Here is an 8084-nt window from a genome sequence, read left to right on the forward strand (position 1 = left end):
CTTGAGGAAGAGCTACTGGGCCCATCCACCTAGAACATGGAGGAGGGTGGAGGTGATGCTGCAGAGGAAGGGGGGCCACCCTGGGAGCCTCCTGACCTGAGGCAGGTTTAATTGGGGCCTGGATCATTCCACCCGCCTTGTGGAGGCTTCTCTGGAAGCTCTGGCTGGCGAGGCAGGCCACTGCCCTCCTTGGGGACTGGCTGGGAGTGTGCTGGGCAGGTCGGAAAGTCCAAGAGCCCAGCCAGCCCGGCAACTCAGAAAAAGCACTTCCTCCTCGGCAGCCTTGTGGCAGCCAAGGGGCCCTGGCAGCACAATCCCCCAGTATTCCCTGGAGCCTTTCGCACGCTGGGCTGGGCCGGGCACTTCCTCCTCTGGGAGGAGGCCCCGGGGTGTGGTCGGGGAGTCCAGCTCTGAGAGGAGCTCTGCTGGGAGAGGAGAGAAGACGTGGAAAAGTGTGAGCTTGGATGGGGAGTCCTCCCATGTGTATCTAAGCAGGAAGCCAGACCTGCCCAGCCCTGGAGAAGGAAAATAAACTGGAGACCTATTTTTAGAAAGTGGCAAAACCCTGTTTCTCAATAGGCAGTGGAATTAAAATCTAAAACTCGCTCTTTTACTGAAGTAACCACTGGACTGCATGTAGGAATGGGACCATAGTGAATGGTAGATTCTGAACCAGGCTGTGAGGCCAGGACCTGCTCACCCCTCCATGCTGCTGGGCTTGATCAGAGCCATTCTGGAAGCTCTATAGGAATTCCCGTTCTGCCTTTGTCGTGGTGGTTTTGATGGTGATGATGATGATGATGATAGTGATGGTGATGGTGATGATGATGATAGTGATAGTGATGGTGATGATCATGGTAGTGATGGTGATGGTGATGATGATGATAGTGATAATGATGGTGATGATGGTGATGATAGTGATGATGGTGATGACGATAGTGATGGTGATAGTGATGGTGATGATTGTGATGATGATGATGGTGATGGTGATGATGATGATGGTGGTGTGTGGTACTTAACATATGTGGTCTCATTCACTCCTTACAACAACCCTATGAGGTGATTACGGTTCACCCTATTTTCTCCGATGAAGAAAGTGAGGCTCAGAGAGGGAGGTTAAGTCTTACAGCAATTGCAGGGCTGGGTCAGGTCAGGATAATGACAAAGCCTGCTCTATGTGAACCCGTCATGAAATCTCAGAATTGGAAGGAGTGCCGCTGAGTGCAGTTCTGGTCGCTTTCCTCTGCAGGGCACGTGCCTCGTGTCTGCACACCTCTGCGGAGGTGGGCGCTCATGCTTCTGTGAACCAACCACTCTTTCCGTTTTCAGCCGGCTCTTAATGCTATGAATTCCCTATGTTGAGTGGAAATCTCTCGTGGTGTGATCTCTGTGGCCACACAGAACTATCTACTGTGACAGCTCTTAGCTTCTGGGGTCACTCTCACGGGCTCTCTAGTCTCCTCTATTTGCGGGTTTGACACACTCAGCCCTGTCAGCTGTCTCTGCCCCTTGTAAAACATGGCCGGAGTCAGTGTGGAATCTGAATGGTACACTTAGAGCAAAATATACCTTTGAAGGTGGATCTGATTTCTAGAAACAGCCAGTGGTCTTTAGGAATCAAGACTCTGTGAGGTGGATGATTGAGATGAGAAAAACTTTTGGTTTAAAAGATCGAATTGAGCAATTATAAAATCTGGCCCAAACTGTCACTGAAAGGATTCATTCCTAGAAAAAATTTACAAAAAAATAAACAATAGCAACATTATTAGATGAAGTGTAGATCCTCCCAAGGCAAGGAGACGCTCAATTCTCTGAGAGCAGGCACATCCCAGTAAAATGTAGACCAAAACTTCAAGAATGCCATTTACAAGTATTGGCAGAAGTGTCATAACGTATGACACGATTGGAGAGAGACCACCCGTTCACGCTGCAGCTGTGTCCCAACTGCAGTGTGGCTGGGAATTTACGGTGGTGAAATAGTCCAACCCCAGCGGCACCGAGGCTTCCCCACTCTGAGCTGGTGGCCTCTTGCGGGGGCGAGGCCAAGGCCGGTGTGGGCAGCCGCCCTGCCCAGAGCCCCATGGAGCCAGGTCCTGGACTCTCCCTGAAGCCTGGTTGCCTTTCCAGTAACAAGCATGACTTCAAAGGACTGCCAGGGAGCAGATGGGCGGTTTCACCAGTGAACTCACTCAGCCGCGTGCGTGGGAGTCTTGCGCCCGGGGGTGTTGGAAACCACCCCTGGCAATTCTGGGCTCCAGAACCAAGTCCCGAGGGAGGGAGAAGGAGGATGGATGCAGCCGAAGGACCGGCTTTGAACTTGATCCCCCAAGGCAGAGGTCACACGTGGTGATTCAAGGCACCCCTGCCCGGCTGGCAGGCAGGCCGGGAGGCCCAGGGACGCCACCTGCCTTGCTTTCCTCCTTCCAGTCCCGCGCAGCCCACTGGCATGCTCTTTCCACCACGCCTGACTTCCAAACAACACAGGCTTTACCTATCTCTCCTCTCATCCCCAGAGACAAGCCCCGGCCCTATGGGCTGAAACGTAATGAGAGTACAAATCAGGATGAGCATCGTGAGAGCCGGGCACACGAGGGCAGGCCAGGGAGTGAGGGGAGAAGCGCTGAAGGAGCGAAAGAGGACGGTGTTCGGGAGAAGGGAAGGTGGGGGCTGGGCGTGTGGACGGCGTTGGCCGGCACAGCTGGGGTGGCTTCACAGAAGGTGCGGGAAGCAGGGGGTTTGCAGCCCGCACAACTAGGGCGGCCCCCGTGGCCCCCACGAGGCCCTTGTGAAGGGGAGAGGGGCCCGTGGTCACGAGGACTAAGTGATGATATTTAGCCCGTCCCACAGTCTGTCACATTCAGTACTGCTTGGGACACCTCCTAAGCTTCACAAAAAAAGAAAACGGGTTTCAGGTAACTTGTTTCACATTTATAAGCACGTTCATTCAGTTCATTTGGCCATTAAGATGGCACTGACAAAACAAAGAGCTTTACAGAGTTTCACAAACACATGGACAGTGAGCTGGGAAGAGCACGGTCACGTGTGGCCCGAGCTCTGGGTTTGGAAACCAAGCCCAGGGAAGGTGAGGCACCTCGGCTGCTACCGCGTTACCTGCGTGGACAGTCCTCCCTGCACCCTCCTGCTGTTTGAACTTGTCTTCACAAGACAGGTTATTTCCCCCAAATTCAAATGCTTAGACACTGAATAAATGGTCCAGGAAACGGTTGCACAGTAGAACTAGTTAGAAGCCGAAGAAACGCTTGTAGCACAGCCATCACGGCAACTTGTCAGGGATGTGGTTCCATGAGGAATTATGTAATATCTTTAAAGGTCACAGAGGCCCGAAAGCATCTTTAGTAACAAGGGCAAGCCTCTTAGGCATGTCCCAATACTCAAAGGGAGTCTAGCCGCACAAAAGGGTCGGAGTATGCCAAGGGCAGAAGCCAGCCAGCCACTGAGAAGCCCTCGGGCACACATGTGCTCAGAGCTGCCAGCTCCCTGGACACATGGAGTCCCTGTTGACTCAGCCCCACCCCTTAAAGGCATTTCCAGAACTTAGGTTACTACTGCCCTTGGCAGCTCTGCTTCACGCACAAATACTCGGAGGTTGAAGTTTACGAAATGTGACCTGTTTATCAATGACTAAGTTCCATTAACCTCAGCTTCCAAATGTGAATTCTTACCTCTGGCCCTGGTCGGGCCATCGCAGTGGCCGCCTTTACTGGGGGCGGGCAGTGGGGCAGATGTGGGGGGGTGGGCATCACAGAATCCTGAGCCTAAGCCACCAAGCTAGGGGCTCCCACACCCAGAAAGTAAACCCGGGGGCTCCTCAAAACGAGGATGGGTTTACAAAACGTTCCCTGAACTTCAGAAGTCCTGCTCAGCTGGGGAAAGAGCTGGCCTCAAGGACCCTGAAGAAGCAGTGAGAATCAGCAACGCCTACCCTGAACTCAACCAGGAGACAGGGCGGCTTCCTAGACCCTAGTGTGCCCCCCAAAGCAGGAGGGCTGGTGGGGGCCTATGGCAGACAGATCCAGGGGGTTGCCAAGGAATCAGGAGGCAGAGGGCATCCCAGGATCGCAGGATTCCCTGGGCACCCCCCGCTCCTTAGGGCGATTTATGGTTCTCCCCACCTAGGTCAGAGAATACTGGGTTTGTCTGGCGTTCAGGCTCTTCAGGTTATTTCTGGAAACCACCACGTTACCCCTCTCTTACCTTGTTGAATAGGACGTTCATGCAGTTTAGAGGATAAGACACGAGGCTGAAGTACATCATTAAGAGCCAGGTTTATACCTGGTGGGGCAGCCTCACTGGGCTCCGGGGGTCATCCGTGTCCCCGCTAGAAGGACAATAAGCAGGAGCGAGAGGGAGCCTGCTGGTGATGGCAGTGACTGGCATTTCTGAAGTCTTACGAATTTGGAATGTGTAGCAAAGAGTTTTATTATATTTTTTTGAGTCAAGAGACATTTTAGAAGGACTGCAACCATCACTCACAAAGGTTTTTATGCTGAAAAGAGCGGGATGGGAGGTGCCCTTTGGCCATCATCCTGTCGCCCAGCCTTTTCTCATGCAAACAGGTGGATTTGTTCCCCAACAGCATTTTTTTCTTCTAGAGAAGAGGGTGCTTCTGGCCGGGGAGGGCCAGCAGGCGCCGGACAGGACGTGGTCAGCAAGCAGGAGGCACGGGGCGCTCCCTGGCAGTGTCCAAGCAGGGCTCCGACTTTCCCAGGCTTTGGCAGCTGACAGCCCTGCCTTCTCTTTTCTCAGATATTGAAAGCGGGGCCTGTCCAGCGAGTAGATTAGGAAAGGATATGGGAACTTGTTCCCCATACTTTGAAGCAGGGAAAAAGAGCCTTGTTGTGAAGAGAAGAAACAAAACCTGTTTGGTGACTTGTCATTTCAATGAAAACACAAACCTCTCACAGGTGAGCATTCCCCACGCGCCTGCCCTTCCTCCTGGATCACAGGTGGGGGGGGAAGAAAACACCGAAAAACTACCTCTGCTCCTTCAGAGGACGTGGTGACTTGGTGACAAATGTTTCAGAAAAAGTTTCTTGATAAGAGTAAATTGTTTTCATATTTATCTTGTTTTTCTCTCTTCATTCCTCTTGAATAAACAGAAAGAACTGATTTCTTAGATCATCTGCATAAAAAACATAACCATCAAATCCTCTGAAAGGTCAAATTCCTCACAGCCAGAGCTGTGGGAATTCAGTAAAAAAAAGAATACCATTCTTTGTATTTTTCTTTTCCATTATGGTTTATTACAGGATATTGAATATAGTTCCCTGTGCTGTACAGTAGGATCTTGGTGTTTATCCATTCCGTATATACTAGTTTGCATCTGCTAATTGCAAACTCCCAATCCATCCCTCCCCTACCCTACCTCCCCCCGGGCAACCACAAATCTGTTCTCTGTGTCTGTGAGTCTGTTTCTATTTCATAGATGAATTCATTTGTTTCATATTTTAGATTCCACATATAAGTGATATCATATGGTATATGTCTTTGTCTGACTTACTTCACTTAGTATCATAATCTCTAGGTCCATCCATGTTGCTGCAAATGGCATTATTTCAGAGAATACAGCTCTGATTTTTTTTTTTTTTTTTTTTTTTTTTACAAATAAAAAGGTCAGTCAGTCCTCAGGGTTCCATAAGGCCTGACTTATCAACTCCATGAAGCTCTTCACGAAAACTTGTTTCAAATGGGGAGCCTACACTGGGAGCTACCCATCAGGAACTCTGAGTAAAGAATCCTGTATTTTTGAAGTCAGGGGGTGGGGGGAAGAGAGCAAGAACGCAGCTCTGGGGGAGCCCTCTGTGTCTTGAGAGACTCTTGAGAGACTCAGAGACGCTGGAGGGACACCCGCACCTCTGCCTTTTCTCCCCCACAAGCCTTATAAGAGGAGAATGACCCTGGGGAGAGAAAAGCGAAGATCAACATTTCTACCAATTTTGTGAAGATCAGCACGCACGCTAGCCAAATAGAGTAGGAGGAGGAGGAGGGCACTGGACCAGACTCTGCTACCCTGGTAACTGCAGGGCATTACCCTTTGCAGATGAGACTGTGGTTTGGCCATTTGAACATACCTGCCTAAAAGCAGAGGAGAATTTTTTTTCCTGATTTTAAGTATTAAGGTAAAGAGTTTCATCTTTATCTTAATGGAGACTAAAATGGACTGATTTACAAGCATCACTTGAAAAAAAAAAAAACCAAACTGAGCACTTAAGATTCATCTTTCCTTTTCGTTACAAGTTTGCTTTGAAATATGGTCCTTAAGATTCCCTTGAAGATGACCCTTTAAGAACGTCCTATCACAGAGCTATTGCAAGGAAACAAATGCTCCTCAGAAAACGAATTGTTTTTGTTAAGGTGATATATACGAATATAGGTTAGTTCATTAGCAGCTATAATTTGAACCTTGTACAAAATATATGGCTTTAATTACTAGGGTTTTGGGCACAAGAAATGGCCAGAGTAACAGTCAGTATAATTATGAATAAGTAGGTAGAAAAGATTATGAATAAACAGAAGGATATAACCATTTAAAAGAAAATACCTGAGAATAAGTATAAAATGCAAAAACCAAGTTGCTTATACTTAAGATAGATCTCTAAATTTATTTTTCAAAAATGCCATTATGAGAACAGATATACTAACATATAGTCAAGTTCACCTTAATCACAACGAAGTCATAGGATAAGGAAAAAAGAAAGAATCCTCAAATATAAGGGATATTTAAAATGTTAGCCATATCAAGACCCTCTTTTTTTTTTTTTTTTTTTTTTTTTTCCTGCGGTACGCGGGCCTCCCACCGCTGTGGCCTCTCCCGTTGCGGAGCACAGGCTCTGGACGCACAGGCCCAGCGGCCATGGCTCACGGGCCCAGCCGCTCCACAGCATGTGGGATCTTCCCAGACTGGGGCACGAACCCATGTCCCCTGCATCGGCAGATGGACTCTCAACCACTGCGCCACCAGGAAAGCCCGACCCTCTATTTTTAAACACTGTGTAACATGGCATCTCGCTATATAAAAAGGAAATAACAGGGCCCAAGAATCCTTTAAACAAATCCAACATAAACAGGAGTAAAATAAAGACTATTTTTAAGAACCTGTAAAATCAAAGCACCTATTTAAATTAAGACCATCAAGAATCTATGAGAGGGGCTTCCCTGGTGGCGCAGTGGTTGAGAGTCCGCCTGCCGATGCAGGGGACGCGGGTTCGTGCCCCAGTCCGGGAGGATCCCGCGTGCCGCGGAGCGGCTGGGTCCGTGAGCCATGGCCGCTGGGCCTGCGTGTCCGGAGCCTGTGCTCCGCAATGGGAGAGGCCACAGCAGTGAGAGGCCCGCGTACCACAAAAAAAAAAAAAAAAAAAAGAATCTATGAGATTATTTCAGGAGGACAAGGCCTGGGCGAGACACTAAATACTGTCGTTCTAAGGAAAACATTACAATCATTTTATGTAACTTACAAGGCAAATTAATACTATGAAAATCGTCCTTCACAGCACATTTAGAAGTTTGAGTTTAAATAATACTCAACAGGAAAGAAACAGATTCTGTGACAGTGGCTGAGACATACAACAAAAGGGTGTGACTTTCAAGTGTGGTCCTTCTGGGTCTATTTTAAGAGGTTTTAGACTCCAGCCTGAAATAGTTTTGATAATAATGCTTGTGGCTACAACTCAGCATGTAAGACATTGTCTGGGACAAAACCAGTTCTTTTCATGCTGTGTAACTTAGTTCGCTGTTTTTTCCCCTTTAAATTAATCCTGAGATCTTGCTTACAGAACATGGGGGATGTTAAGAATCTTTTGTTTCGTTCTGTTTACCAGCCACCTTGGAACATGCAAAACTAAAATTAGGTGATAAATTAAAATTAGGTGATAAATGACATCTTTAAAAACATACTTCACTAACAAAGGAACTCTCTTGCTTAGTTGGAAGCTTATTTGGACTATTACTTTTAATTGGAAACAGAACACGTTGAGGAAAAAGCACTTTGGTTCACCGAAAAGTTATGGAGATGTGTCCTTAAAAGACTCCCTTATTAGGAAGTAACAATTTCTATGTCATTATCT

Source organism: Hyperoodon ampullatus (assembly GCF_949752795.1).
Source record: "Hyperoodon ampullatus genome assembly, chromosome: 3".
NCBI classification, from domain to species: Eukaryota; Metazoa; Chordata; class Mammalia; order Artiodactyla; family Ziphiidae; genus Hyperoodon; species Hyperoodon ampullatus.